General features: G+C 49.9%; 1 protein-coding gene across 5 annotated transcripts in view; it reads right to left on the bottom strand.

Moving 5' to 3' along the window:
• Positions 1-5524, bottom strand: part of MAP4 (microtubule associated protein 4) — a 167439-nt gene extending 161915 nt beyond the window's left edge. For 3 of the 5 annotated variants that reach the window (XM_064445212.1, XM_064445214.1, XM_064445213.1), the window contains exon 1: positions 5392-5524. The gene's annotated coding sequence lies outside the window, so the exon portion shown is untranslated. The remainder of the gene's footprint in view (positions 1-5391) is intronic. The other 2 variants (XM_064445210.1, XM_064445209.1) reach the window with 1 other exon arrangement.
• Positions 5525-15930: the final 10406 nt, after the last annotated feature.

The following is a 15930-nucleotide window of genomic DNA, read 5'->3' on the forward strand; positions in this document are numbered from 1 at the left end:
CCAGCATGAAGGAACTGCTCATCCCATTTTAATCTCCAGCTACACCGCATGTGTCACGTCATCCAGCATGCAAGGCTATACCTAATACTTAACCTTATTTCCACCCACATATCAAGTTTTCCACCATGCCAACACAGTCATTTTGGGCAGGGTACAGAGACTCCAGACCTGTGTTTGTCTACGCTAAATTCTCTTTACAAAACAAGTTACCACTCCAAGCGAGCACAAATCTAAGCTTCACAAAGGAAAGCTAATACAGGGCCTATTGCATCGCACAAAGCCACCTGAATAATGCAGCTACAACTAATTTTGCCCAAATCACAGGGGCGTTGCTAGCTTTACCTCACAGTTAGTACCTTGCTAGTCCTTGGGAGAAGTACTAATTCAGCAGCTTCCACTCTCTCAGAGGAAAACTCAGAAGAGGCCAGGCAAGGAATAAAAGAGCAACAAGAAATACCCCTTCCTAATAGTGAAGAGGTTGGGTAGGCAGGGAAGAAATCAGACCCTTCCCTCCCCATTTCTAGGGGAGGATGCAGGTAAAGCAACAGAGTAAATAACCGACCACCCTCCCACCTTCCAGCAGATATTCCAAGGGAAGAGAGCATACTGAAACTCCATAATACACATTCACAGGTACATCCATTTTCAGACTTACACTTCCCATTAACACTGTCTCTCACGTTTTCTAGAGCAACAACAGCAAACATTCTGCTACCAAGCATACCCACAGTTACAAAAGATGGGCTTGTACGACAATACATATAATTTAACAACTTACTCAGAGGAGCCCAAGACTAATCTTGTTTGGGAACAGCGCCCTCCCCACTGCCAAACCCTTAGCGCTATCCTGATATATCTAAGAGTGCTAGAGTTTAAATACTACTTAAGCATCACACTAATATCTGTCCATAATCCTTTGGGGTTAGAACTCCCAATAATTTTAAATAATATTTAATAATTTCTAACATTTAAATTTCCAAAACTTTACTAAGAAGCCTCTCCAAGAGCAACAGAGGGCACTAGTGTGAGCCAGAAGTATTTAATTCTTATTGTTACTGTGTTAAAATCTGCGTTAAGTCTACAGCAACTTATTTCACTGACCTTTTCTTCCCACAAGAAATTCTTTTACATGTGCAAAATACGAAGTCATGAAATCGGCTTCCAAGTTATAGGAGGCTGAAGAAATCCACCACAAGGGAAACACAGGCTTGCCTGCTGTACAAGTCTACCTATATGCCTTATTCACATAGGCTGGACTTTGTTCTACCCATCTTTTATGCCACCTCCAAGAGTCTGATCCAAAGTACAGCTACCCTCTCTTCCAGAAGATGAACTCTGTAGCAGATGACAGCAGCAGTGATGGCTCAGGCTCAAGACTCAAGCTGCTCTGCCACCACACCGTCTGCTGTAATCACAGATCCCTGCATTGCTCTGATCTACAGCTGAGTATAATTTAATTGGGGGGGGGGGGGGGGGGGCAAAAAAAAGGGCAAAGAAAATCAGTTCGATTGCACTGTTAAGACATGAGGAAGTCATACACACAGACATTTGACTAAGCAAGAGATTGATCTATTTTAGTTGGGACAAGAAGCACAAACATGAAGCTACAGGAAATAACCATCCGCCTTTCAGAGCGATATTAGCTTCTTCACATTCGCCTTTGAAACTCCAGAAGCACATACACAAAATATAATTTTGCCATCTACAATCAGACTAGCAACAACATGATGAGTAATGTGCCTTGAACTCTTCATTCTCAGAGGAGGAGACTGGAATTTTATCTTCCAATCTACGTCTGGACTAACAAAATAAATTATTTGGGATTTTTTTTGGAGCAAAACAAGGTATAGTTATATATTATTTGGCTTTTAAGTAACCATCACTTTCATTTGAATTGCAAGTAGGTTGAATTCATCTCGACAGACTTACACCCTGTCTGACCAGTGGTTTTCCTTAGTCATAAGTTTCATATATATCAGAATTTGGAAGCCTTCACATCAGTGCTATGTACATGAGACAAATGCAGTTTAAATACCGAGTTATTAGCTGAAGATATCGACAGAGAGTTTAAACAGGAGGTAAGCTTAAGAACAGCACACGAGAGCAAGAACAGTGCTAAGAGTGATGGGTCCTAAATAGACCCAAACTGCAAGAATTCAAATCAGATTTAATGGCTCAGATTCATTTATTTCTAGGGAAGAGAGGTAACCACTAAAATACCACAGGGATTGGGACCTCAAATATAATTATAGCTCCATTCGCTAAAATTAAGGCTGTGTCAGCCCTTTCACAAACACTAAAAAGAATACGCAATTCATTTGTTTAAACTAAGTATTCATCAGACTTCATAGAGTGAGCTTAAGACTGGAAATCAAGTCGTGTCCCACCCTCCACACAGCCTCACTTACTGCCCCTTCCAAACACCAAGTTGCTTCGATTTTCATTGTACTTCTGTTGGTCAGGTTGTCTCACGCTTATGTTAGAGGGGTGGGGGTTTTTAATATGATAGAAAAAAAGAGTTTAAGCAATACTTTGGTATTTAAAGCCTAGGCTTAACTGTCAAGTGTCCCTGGAAGGGAAGCGAAGGAGCACTCTAAACCCAAGTACTTCAGAAGTAGCATCGACACCAGTACTGTAAGGCTTGGCATACACTGATACCAGAGCGAGACCAAGTTGGTTTCAACAGTTCATGGGAGCCTGTCGCTTGATTATTCACCTCCTGGTCTCTCTGCTCCACTCTCTACGATGCCCACAGCCAACTCATACAAAGTAGCGGGCAAGGGCTGAAGTGATGCATTTACCCACAACACTACACTACTCATAACCTTCAAAGTTTCCCACAGACAAATTAGGCAACTTGTTAAAACAGATCTCCAGATATCCTGGGAACTGCAGAACCTCACCCTTGCGGAGCTGGGCCCTGGTGCTCGGGACTCCTCAGAGCCTGCCCAAGGATCACCGACCAGCAACGTCTACACTGACTGACCGAGTCATTAGCTTTTAAGAAACAACCTGATAAACTCGGATATTAAAGCTTCAATGAGCATCCGCTGGCATAAGTGTGCTATCAACAGCCTTCCCATTTGTTCTTTAAGGACAAGACTGACTTAATCCTCTCCTAATATCATCTGAGGACTCGGGGGGGAACGAGGGGTGACCCACAAAACCATACCCATGGCAACATTGTGCTTTAGCTCAACTTGCAGGGCCATGATCTTCAAGCCACTGATGCTTCTTTGTATTATTTGATATTCCCCTGATGTCATTTCTGCAGGGACACATAATACAGATTTAGTAATATCCATGTCCTTCTGTTTGAGTCAACAATCCCACTCACAAACAGATCAACTCTTCTGCCTTCAAGCTTATTATTTGTCATTAACATGTAATTATTACCAAAGAAAACAGAAGACACAGGATACTGCTATTATTGCACTAACAAGTCAGTTAAGCTCTTTTTAAAAGTGAAAAAGCCCATCTCTTCTGATGTGAGGAGGGCAAAAGAGAAAAAAGAAGCGAAAACGCATCTGAAAAGATAATCAGAAGTTTTATCAGTTCTCATAAGGAAAAGCCAGTGAACAAAAGAAACCTAGAGCAATTTTAACACAGGCAGGTCTGTCCAGACAATATCACTTTTATCATAATTAACTGTATTGCTACATTGAATATTTGAGTGAGAATTTATTTCTTTCTCAAATAAAAGAAGAAGTTAATGGAGCTACAACAGCACCTTATATATGTAACACTAGTAACACACACACTACCAGATGGAACAATCAAGCCCTAGCAAAGAGGAAATAAGCTTTCCAGTTGTAAAACTTCAGTGCAGTCCTGTCCTTTCAGTTTACAAAATGAAGCTGCAGCAGCGTCACACACAGAGCCCTGCATAAAGAGGGCATAAGGAAGCACTGAGCAAGGCTTGCTCTGCCACCAGCTGAAACAGTGAGAAAGCACTTAGATGTGTGTTATGTTACTCAAGAAACCTGTCAGATCCTCAGCTGAAATTGTAAGCTGGGAAGAACACACTTCACTGAATAGAGGATTCCAGCTTAAAAAAAAAAAAAGAGAACACACAAAGCAAACAAAAGGAAACAAAAAACTCACATTTTTTAAAAAGCTAAAATAAAGGAGTTAGTTTGATAAGTCCATACTACTTCTCCCATCAGGGGAAAGAAATAAGAGAGGGAGCAACCATGTAAGAATCAAGAACCACCTGAAATAACAAAACCCCACATCGAAATTCAGGTTTAATAGTCACAGATCATGCATTTAACACACCCCTCCACGAGAAGCAGAGTTTACACCCAAGCATACTACCTACGGCAAGACACACTTAGAAATCGCTTTTGGGAGGAGAACAGCATCTTCACAACCAAAAGCTTCCCCGCTTCAAGTTTAACCTTACATCCCGCTGCAGCAAGCGTTCGTTTAAGGCTTAAAACTACAACTCCTCTTCCTAAAAGAGGTTTGCTCGCCTGGAGAGGCCTGGAGGGAGGGACGGCGGCTGGGAGCTGCGGGTGACCGGGCAGCGCTGCCGCACAGGCCTCCAGCGCGCCGCATCCAGCCCGCCCGCCACACCCATCGCGCCGCGCCGCGCCGCGCGGCGGCTCCGCACACGCGTAGCCCTTCTGCCTCGCCGCGTGACGGCGCGAACGGCCCCCGCCGCAACGCCACGACAAACCCGATAAAGCGGGGAAGGGGGCTGGCCACACGGAAGGGGTAGCGGGGAAGGACGCGGGACAAACCGCGTTACGGAAAGTTTGTGGAGGTCCTGAGGAGAAGCGCCGATTCACAGCGCTGCCCTCGAACAACAAACGCCGTTCCAGTGCGTTTGGGGGGAGCCGGCTCTAAAAAAGCTCTGCCTAAAATAAAGCTCCACAAGCAGCAGGATCATCCCAGCCTCTTCCCTTCCCCCCCCCCCCCCGCCCCCGCCATGAAACACCCAACAAAGCCGCCCCCCGGCCGCTCCCGCTCCCTCCGGGATGACCCAGGCGCAAACTCCGCCCGGCAGATGCTCCCCTGACGCCCCGGGACCCTCCGCCCCGCCGCCCCCCTGTCACCCACCGCGCCGCAGCCCGGCCCGCCCTCGCTCCCGCGCCGCCGGCTGCCGCCCCCCGCTGCCCGGCCGCCGCCCCCCGCTCCGCGCCCCTCACAAAGGGCGCCCGGAGCGCCGCCGCCCCCCGCCAGCCGCCCTGCACGGCCCCCCGCGTCCCTCCCCGCTCCGCGGCCCCCCGCAAGGGCGAGGCCCGAGCCCCCGCGCCCGGCGCGGGCCGCCCCTCCATCGCCTCACAGTGCGCCGCGCCCGCTCCCCCCGGCTCGGAGCGGGGTATCCCACACCCCCGCGCTCCCCTCCCCGCCCGCAGCGGTGGGCCCCGCAGCGGCGGCCCTTACCGGAGGCGGAGGGGGGCGCGGGGGGCTGCCGCCGGGACGGAGCCGCCTGGTGAGTGTCACTCTCCCCTGCGGGCCCGGCCGGGGGAGGAGGAGGGAACAGAGCCGCCACTGGCCTCACGCCGAGCGCACTACCCTGCTAGCGCCGCGGGCGGGACCTCGGCCGCTCCGCCAATAGCGCTGCGCCGCGCCCGCCGCCCGCCAATCCCCTTGAGGGCGGGCGGCGCAGGGCGGGGCTGGAGGTGGGCGGGGCTGAGGCGGTGCTGCGCTGACAGGGCAGCGGGGTAGGGTGAGGCGCGGAGGGGCCATGGCGCTGGGTGGGGCGGGGCGGGGCCGGGCCGAGGGGAGAGGGGCGGCGGGGGCGGGCTGAGGGGGCTGAGCCGTGGGGAATGGCGGGGGAGGTGGGAGGGGGACCCGAGAGGGGAAGGAGTGGCTGTGGGGGACGCAGGGGAGGAGGAGGAGGGCGGTGGGGTGATGGGGGGAAGGGTTTGAGGGGGGCGCAGGGAGAGGAGGTGGCCATGGGGATGAGGTGGGGGGCGTTGGGCTGAGGGGGTTGGGGGGACATGGCTGAGGGGATGTGGCTGAGGAGCCGCGGGACCAAAGGGAGAGGGCTGAGGGGAGGTGGCTGGGGGGAAGCAGAGAGGGGGCTGAGGGGAGGTGGCTGGGGGGAAGCAGAGAGGGGGCTGAGGGGATGGGGATGGGGATGGGGATGTGGCTGGGGGGAAGGCAGCTGATGGGAAGCGGCGAGGGGAGATGGCAGCTGGGGAGAAGTGAGGGGACATGGTGGCGAGGGTGCTTGGAGGTGACAGGGAAGGGCGCAAGGGGGTACGGTGAGGGAACGTGGGTCTGAGGGGAGATGGGGCTGTCGGGCACTGATGGGGCCTGAGCTCGGCTGGGAGGCCCTGGGTGCTGGCGAGTGGCTCGGCACCATGGCTTTGGCTTGGTGCAGCCTCTGGTAAGAGCAGGTCCCCTCCGCAGGCGTTAGCGTGCGTACAGCGCTGGCACACAGTGACAAAGGGCAGGCGGCACATTGCAGTTCCTGGCAGCAAAGCTTTGTCATCTCACCTTCGCAGACCAAGATGGTTCATGGAGCCAGAGCAGTTTGAGGGTGGATGACGGCTGGCAGGCGATGAAGGAGATCCCGTGGCTTGGGGAGGGTGAGGTGGGGCAGGAAAGGACTGCATCTGGCGGGGGAGAGGACGTCCTGGGAGAACATGCATGCCGACACTGGACAGGGGGGCTCGTCAATGTGCCGAAGTAGCTGGAAGGAGGCTTGCTGTGAAATGTAATGTCCGGGGCCAGATGGAGAGTTCACCCACCCCTCCGGGTGGCTGAACCACTTCTGCTTAGATTCCACCACGGCTCTTCTGGACCAGAAATGCAAACCCCCTTCCGTGCAGGAGAAGGGCAGGAGAACAAGATATAGGGGTGAATGTCATAGCGGGATGGTAAGTGATGATAGAACATGCTTTTTACAGCAGAAGTAGTTGCGATGCACATGGCTGAAACTCCCTAGGGTGCAGACAAGAGAAAGGTGCGACTATCCAGTATTGGTACAGTGACAGCAACCACGGAGGAGGAATATTCCGCCTCATTCTTCATGGTTTAAACCATTATAACCTATTATGCGAGTCAGTCCATGAGGAAGGGAGATCATCCCCTGTCTGTTGACAGCGAGGTCCCTGCATGTGCCCAAGGGGTGTATGTGTCACTCACCTGACCGGAGGGAGCTACAGGGCTACTAAATCTCATTAGAGTATGTGACACACTGGCCTGCTAGATAAGAAAATCAAAGTGTGGTGACTAAATTAAAACAAAAGTAGGTGCGTCTCTTATATCTGGTCACTCGAGGGAGGAAACACTCCTTGCATCAGGCTGTGGAAGGGGGCACACCCCATCCATAGAGTTAAGGTTGCAGCTTCTGCCCACCCACCTCCTCCCAAACTTGAGAGGGTGGGTACGCTTCCAGGGCCACAGCTTGTAAGGGGAAGATGGGGGGGAAGTCCCGTGTCCTGATGAAAGGCACATATATAACAACTGCTTGTACCGTGTGCTATTTTTAAGCTCCAAGATAAAATAGCATCCTAATGGCTTTCTTTGGGAGGATCAGGCGACGGTTTGAATTTCAGGGCTGTCCCAACATACCCTGGGCTTCAGATCATCTCAGGCTTAAAGATCCCTCCCTCTCCTTAGTAAATCCACCTCTCCCCTCCTCTGGAGCCTTTCTGCTAGATGCTCTCCGAGACAGGGTAAGCTCTAAGACGGGACAGACCCTGGTTCTAGTGCAGGACAGTAATTCCTCTGTCAGTGGAGCAGACATTGTAATACAACAAAAAGTAGTGGGTTACATCGGCGCCACGTCGGGGAGTGTGTCTGACCTCTGGGCCGACCTGCTTTTGCCTTCAAACAGAACTTCTGGTTGTTCACTGAGCCCTGAATTTGTTCCCCAAAAGAAAAACTTGAGTCCAAAGCCTAACCTTCAATGCACAGTGGTCACACAGGAGCAAACTGTTGGTGTTTTAAGTGTCCAGACTTGGCCCTGTCAAGCAACAGCTTTGATAACTCGCCCTGGTCCCAGCCAGCCACACCTGACTATCATAAACGAGAGCAGGTCGCAGCCCTTTAATGCGGTAGGTGTGTCCATTATAAACTATATGTTGTAGCAGGCAACCGGCCACCATAATCCAAACATCCACATACCATCGCACAAGGGGATCCTACTTTGCAAAACCTGAATTTGTAAACCCTGGGAGGTGGCTACCATCAGCCCAAAAGCTGTGGTTTTTTTCCTTCCACTGAAATGAAGTAAACCTCTTTCTTCGGCGTGTAGCATCACAGTCCGGGCAGCTGTCTCCCATCACTGCCTTCCATACCCGTTGCTAGCTGCGAACAGATTCTGGTTGTCTCATCCCCATCTACAGCTTCTTCTTGTACTACGTGGCACACTCCTTGCACACCCTACACTGTCGTGGTTTTGTACCCTATTATGCGTAGCTTCTCAGCACACCGAGAATGGGGCTTCCTGATTTTCTTAGATCCTGCCCTGCTTCAGCTGAAGCCAGTCAAATTTCTATCACTGGCATTGGAAGGAGCAGGATGGAAGGGAGCGTTTCGTAGCTCGGCTTACATCTGAAGAGCAGAACAACTTGTTCCTGACTAGAAGGTAGGAAGGAAAGGCAATACGCAATATGAGCTGCACCTCTATCCTCCACACAGGTGAATTCCTGTAACTCCTCAGAAATCATCGGTGTAAAGGCAGGATGAAACCCCAGCAGGGCTTTTTCCGAGGTGACCAACTGACTGACCTGTTCTCTTAGCTGTTAACTGCGCTCACAAGCCCAGCCTGCCCAGGAAAACCAATGGCTAATTTATTATTCTACCCGAGCTTAGCATGGCTTTTGTGGGCACTGTTTAATATGAAACTTCCTTGGTTTAGTTTAAAATCTGGAGTTTGCTCTTTGCTTTATGGGAGCAACTTTGGGACAGACTCCCTTTGTTGCCTCCCCACATACTTCCCCTATGCAAAAATTCAGAGCATCTCATTTCTCTTTGTTTATCCCTCCAAAGAATAGAACCTACTTCTCCACTTGCTTTTCCAGCTGCCTTTCCAGAGCTCCCGCGTCCTCTCCCAGGTACGTTTGGCCTGAAAGAGAGGGCAGCATGAACCACGCTCCTCAGTCATATGGTAGACAACATCTATGAGATGCTACAGGTGTGTCTGTCCATGTAATAGCCGGGGGGGTTATTCTTTTTTTTGGAGTGGGGAGGTGGAGGGTGAGGATGTTTGCAGGCAATGGCTCTGCCCTTTCATCAGGCCACAGTGAAAGTGGATGGGGGAAAGGGAAGGGGACCAGCTCATCTCCCTAACGAGTCACCCCTGGCCAGGCCCATTAGCCCAGCAGGGCAGGTAAAGCAGGCCAGCAGTTAGGCTGCTCTGAGCGTAGGCCTGACTTATATCATGTGAGTCACTTACGAGCACTGAGGGAGCTGGAAAGGGAGAACTCATTTCTGGCAAATGCTCGTTCATCGCCACTTTGATGGGAGCCAGTGCAAATTAAGGAGTCTCAGTAACGCGGCCGGGTCTGGCTCTGCTGATTCCAGGGCATTGACAGCAAAAATCTTGGAGAGAAACCATAACGAACTCTGCAGCTTTCTTGCCCATTTATCAAGAATTTGTCATTCTCTCCTCAAAGCGCAGGACGTGATAGCCGAAGGTGAATGTTCAACAGAAGTGCTTGGGAGGCAGGGCTGCTGGGCTTTGTGCCGGCTCCCCAGGGATGCTCTTCGAAGAGCTGCTTGTTGCTGAGGGGTTCGCTGTCATTCCTCTGGTCTCTCACTCATTTCAGATGTGCAGCAGAGCCTTTGGCGGGGTCATTTCCAAAAATGAGTGCTCGTCAGTGGCAGTTTGTAAGTAATGAACCTGAGCCCTCTATGAAGGGGGAAAAAAAAAAAGATGGAACCAGATCTATAAAGTGTTTGAGCGGAGCAGAGAATTGTCTCGACACTTACAGCATCACCCAACCAACAGACTCTCATTTTCAGGAAATTTAGGTTTCTGAAAGCTTTTGAAAGTGAATGCCTGTGAGCATCTTGGAGAATTTGAATACTCTTACAAAACTAGTCTGCAGCTTTCACTCCCATGCTGCAGTCTTCATTTCACATCCACTTCCCTATCATGAATTAGGCATGCAAGTAGAAGCTAACTACTCCGAGTGAGGCAGGCTGCTGCTCCGGCAACAGCAAAAGCATTGTGGGCCACTGGCAGATATTCGCCAGCCAGACAGGGCTGTTATGCTCATCAAAGCTGACTCCAGCACGATGGAAGGCATGGAATTTTGGCCAGGGATCCCTGCCATCCCAGAGACCAGTCAAGTCTCTCTGACCGGTCATGGGATTTGCCTTGCAGCTGGCACACCCCGTGATCTCCTGATCTGGGATCTGTCCGTCAGCTGTAACCGGGTGTGCGGGGCTGCGGAGGAGGAGGAGGGTGGCTGCGGCGCTGCACTGGGGCTGGGGGAGCGAGTAGGGCTGCTGAGGGCTCCGCAGTCCCCGGAGCGCCGGCAGAAAGTGCGGCTCTAGCTGTTATCCTGCATCGTAGGTCCTACTGGGAGCGACCCAGGGTGTGGGACACTTCCCACACAGGCGCATGACCCAGAGCATGGGCATTCCCACGCGGCAAGAGGAGAGCCTGCAGAGGCTTCTCATGGGGCTGGTATTTGCATCGTTCTTTATCTAAGCAGAGCCTTGTCCTGGGAAGCGCAGGGCAACCTGGCCTTCTACAGGGCTTAATCCTGCTCCTCTGCACCGGAGAGGGCTTCTAGCATCAGGATGGCAGAGCTGATCTCTTCTCTAGACTGGGCCTTCATAAACCAAGCCCAATTATTCTGAGGCAGAAAAATTGAGTCTGTGCTGTAATGACAGAATGAAATGTCCTCAGGAGTTTGCGTGTAGCCTTGAGTTACCTTTTATAAATAGGTTAACAGCTGGAGGGCCCGTGCTTGTTTAAAGGGAAAAGACATACAGTACATGCCCTATATGATATGCTCTGTCCTAAGCAATTCTGTCATTCTGTTGATTTATATCTGGAGATTAAAGGATTTGCCTTTCAATCAAATTATTTTCCTCAAAGTACCAAGTGGGGGAGAGAGGGGGTTTTGATCGTGTTCTCCACTCTGTGTGGCTCTCCCTGGTGAAGCCACAGAGGTTTTCTCCCTTGATGTGCAAAATGCACCACTCACAAATTACTCCCGATCACTTTAATGGTGACTTGCTATTTCTGTCCTGCTTCGGGTGCACAGGACGCTCGAGGGACAAGAGAGGGTGAGAGGTCTTTGGGCCCCAAGGAGCTTCCATCCTGAACTAGACGGAGCATGTAACCAGCACTGACAAAAGCTGTGTGATGAGACAGAAGACGACTGTTCTGGGGAGCAGCCATCTGCAAAGAGCCCGGCTCCATTAGGCCCTGCAGGTCTGCAAGAAGTTTCGTGCACATCCCTCGCCAGTAAGGAGAGTGTCTCTGGGGTCAGGGCCTAGTTTGTTTTAATTTTACTGTTCTCTTCCTGCCTCAGATGATCAGGTATGAGATAAGGCACAGAGAGCAGCAAGGGGGAAATTTTGGGTCACTCATCTAGAGGCTGGAGGAGCAGACCTGAGGGTGGGGAGATGAAGGACGCGGGTACCTGGAGCATCGCTGTGCCTCTGTTTTGAGAGATGTGCTGAGATTGCTGGAGCAAAATGAGGGGATTGTGAAAGGCAACCAAACCTCACGTCTCCTTAGCGTAGCTCCTTGTCTCTGGTGGTAGCTGGCGTCAGGCATGCTGTAACAGGCACAGTCGATGTGCCAGGCCAAAATGGGGGTGATCTCCTCACGTTGGACCTCAGCCTGCGCCCTGATGGCTGGACTGCTCGAAGCTCTGGGGCAGGAGGTTCAATACTTTCCTCACCACTCATTATGACTGTTGTGGGCATTCCTGGGACCCAACGGTCCACTCCCTTTCTGAGTCCTAATAAGCCGGTGGCAACACTTTCTTGTGGCAACAAGTTACGCAGTGTAATGGTACCTGTGCAAATTAATGGTTTGGAATGTGCTGCTTTCCAATTCCTTTGTTTTTGTCTTACATCAAAAAATAAATGGAAGGTTCCTGCTGTACTTTCTCTTGGGCATCAGTGTTTTCTCTAGTTCCATCACATAATTTCTGACTTTCCTTTTTTTCCAAGGTGGCCGATCTCGTCTCTCTACCACGGCTGCCCTCCCTGCTTTCGGTGAACTCTCACAAATTCTCCAACTTCCTTGCTCTGGTGGGATGAGAGTACGATGGGGATTGTCTTTGGAAAGATTATACCGTTTACATACATTTCCTACATTGCTCGTCTGTGTTCCAATACTTCAATTATACTTCATCTTTTAAACCTCTGACATCTCATTGTTCCCTTCACTCATAGACTAGGCAGAAGTCAGGGCAGTGCTGTGCACAGTAATGCCCAAGTTCCCTTTCCGAAATGACACAGTCACTTCAGAAACCTGACTCCCATGAAATTCCCCTTGGTTCATCGAAACGGCTGAGAGCACTTTGGCTGTCTGAAGAATTCCCAGGGCATTTTCTGTGTGTTTATTTTCAGTTTGGGCAGCTAGTCCGTTTGCATGAACCTACGAAGGACATGTGGGGTGGAAAGACCGTATGCATGATGCTCATCCACAGCTGTGCAACCACTGCTGGGCTCATTTTGCACACTCATCAGTTCAGACATGCAAATGAAGGGTGTGTAGCTTTCATTTATATGCTTTAGCTTTAAATATGAGCCGCACATGAAAATTGCAATAAAAACATCTTTTCGGGCTAGAAGCATGCCCTCTGCGTGGATTAAAGGCAGTGTCACATTAGCAGCAAGGACAGAGCTCAGCCCTTCTTGATCAAAAGCTTCTTTCCCCTGCAGCTCGAGCCAACGGAGGTAGCAGTATAGTCCCTGTGCCAAACACAAATTCCTCAGACACCGTACAGCAGAAAGCAGGGATCTCCATACACGTAACTCCCAGCTCACTGCAGTGTCGTGTCGGAGCCTCGTGAGAAGTCTTTTGACAAGCCAGAGGTGGTCTGCTGCCCCGGCAAGCCCCTCAGCGCCGGCCAGCCGTGCTGGACTGAACTGGCTGCCCAGCACCGGCGCGGCCAGTACGGCCGTTTGCCTTTCCCCGCTAACGAAGCCCGTCCAAGCCTAGACGTGGAGCACCGGGCTGGGGGAGACGGGCCTTCCAAAACACTGAAATGCATTACCTCACTGGGGCGAGTTTTTCAGGCTCGCAGTTGGAGAGGTTTTCTGAATCTGCTCCCAGACCCCGGCTGCCAAAACGGAGTGAAATACACGAACCACAGAAAATGGGCTAACCCCCGAGGCCGGGGTGAGAGGGGCGACCTCCGAGGAACTGTCTCACATCCAGAATTGCAGTAGGGGAAAAAAAGGAAGATGCTGGCTGGGGTGGGGGCGTAACTGCTAGAAACCGGCCCAAAGGAGAAAGGTGAAAGTGCAGCACTGCGCTGCATGACATGGCTGCAGCAGCTAGCTGCCTGAATTATATATAAAACAGAGGGTGGATGACATTAGAATTAAAAGTTGCCTGAAAACGCTGAAGGATGAAACACAATCTGTCATATAAAAATTTAATTACAAAGTTGTTCAACCCGAGCTTCCTGGAAGAGACAAAGTAAACAGTTTCTAGAAGACTATTTCTTCCCTTGGGACTCCATAACACACCAGGAGACCCGGCTGCAGAAAAAAAAAATCCGGACAATATCCAAAGCTTATGCTCAAAGGCCACAAGCTGCAATGTTTTTTCCTACATATCTTTCTGCTCTCACTTTAAAAAGAAACGAGAGCTGGGGGAAAAGACAGCAGCTCTCATTACTATGGGTGAGAATTCCCATATAAATTCTTATTCATCTTCCAAAAATGAGAGACTTTAAGGGGGGTGGGGAGGGGGAACGCACTCCAGTTGCTTGGACTAGAACTACAGCTCGTTCAGATGAAGCATGGAAAATGATGATAATCCCATGAAAAAAAAATCTTGGCAGACAGTGAAATTCAGAAAAGGAAGGAGGGGAGAGAAAAGACAGAAGACTGTAGAAAGTCTGAGCGCTTGCAGAAGTTAAATCCGCCAAGAGGGCTGAGAGGCAGCCCCCCAGCGGCACTTCACAAGGGTTAAAACACGCTTTGGGGGGTGCGGGCAGGTATTTAGGGCCCAGCAAAGGAGGGCTGCTGGGGACCAATTTTAATTATTATTTTGGCATTTAATTTTTGTAGTCAAGAGGAATTATCACAGAAAATAGCATGGCAGCAGACAGGCAGAAATTAAGAGAAATGTAGGCACACCTCTGTGAATCGAACTTAATCGGAAAGGCATTGGCCAGGCAAGGACCCCGGCAACCAAATAGCCCAACTCAACTATTTTCAAGTTTTTGATAGGCTGAATGAATCGCTATTAGCAGCACTTAATTGCGGGGTGGTATTTGTATTGAAGACTGCCTTTTAAGGGGAAGAAAACAAACTCTGAAGGAATCAACCCCCCCCTCCATCTAAACTACTCCCACATTATTTGATTTGAAGGTTTGCGGCAGCTGGGAAAATTATGGGCACGAAATGCCACAAAATAAGTGATAAAGAAATAAGTGATAAAGAAATAAGTGATAAAGACTTCTATAAATAGAAGCCTTCAGTGCCAGCGTCAGTCAATAAACAGAGACTCTTAGAGATAGAGTGAGCTTGGGAAAAATGAATCCTAGAGAAGGAGCAAAAAATATTACAAGAGAGTCATGAAGACAGAAGACCAGAAAGCTGCGTCGCAATTAACTCATTTAAGAGTATAGTTGAGTACGTTGGCGACAGACGCCAGCAAGCAAACCTTCAGGAACATAAAGGTGCCATATGAAAGGGAAGAAGATATTGGCTTGAAAGCCTGAAATGACTCAAGAATTCTCACCTAAATTAAAAACTATCCCCAAAGGTCATTACACATGATAATGAAATAGGCGCTACTGCTGCCACTTAACATAAGTCCTCTAGACCTGAAATGGCCCAAGTTCTGGAGTTACTCACGTAGATGTGCGAGCAGCCGACTAGCTGAAGGTACCTGGCATTGATTAAACCTGAAATTTTAGCAAGTACAGGAGAAACTGTAGAGGCAATGGGGAGTTTGCGAAGCTCTGGGGTCGGAGAGTGTCCCGACGAATGTCAGAAGGTACTGCAGATGGTGTTAGCACAGGCCCGAGGGGCGACCTTCCTTCCGAGAGGAACATCCACGGTCCCTGAAGGAAACTACCGTAGTTGTTCTCCTGGTGAGAGGAGCCTTTGTTGTGTGCAGTTCTTAGAGGCCCATATCATTACCAAATCGCTGTTTAAAGATTTCAGCAAAAATACTAGCCGGTGAACTGCAGACCGCGCTCGTGGTTTATATAAACCCCAAATGACACTGGATGAAGCAAGGACAATGCTCAGCTCCTGCTAACAGAGCACTTGGAAACCTTCATAGTGCTTGTTTTTAGCCAGCAGAGAACCTTTTAATTTCAGCTGTATGAACCTCTCATTGTAGAGAGAGCTTTGGAAAGGGACCTCTCCGTTTGAGGCTGTGTCCCATGGGACATCCCTCCCATATATTGTTAATGGACAACTTCTGTCAGTGGCAGCCCCAAAGCAGTTTTAAAAGTCAATGGATTAATTGTCCTCTGTCTGAGAGCAGGCTCCGATGCCTATTGTCTCCTCTACTTGGCCGTGGAGTCTTCGGAAGAAAGAATAAGGGATAATCAGTGTGTCACAGCTGTCAGGAATGCACTGCACAGAGCGTTACATGCTGACGGAGTAGTGCTGGTTGTAACCAGCCCAAGCCTTTCCCTATACTAGTATCTAAATAAATCCACTGCTTTGGGAAAGCATCTGCTTTCCAATTAAATTATTCCAGATCCGAATATTAGCAGTATTTTTGCTAAGCTTGAGCTGTCACCCTACCAGAGCACGATTAAATCTTAGTCTGCAAGAAATTACTCGGGAAACCTGAGA

The sequence above is a fragment of the Phalacrocorax carbo genome, chromosome 2 (assembly GCF_963921805.1).
Source record: "Phalacrocorax carbo chromosome 2, bPhaCar2.1, whole genome shotgun sequence".
Lineage (NCBI taxonomy): Eukaryota > Metazoa > Chordata > Aves > Suliformes > Phalacrocoracidae > Phalacrocorax > Phalacrocorax carbo.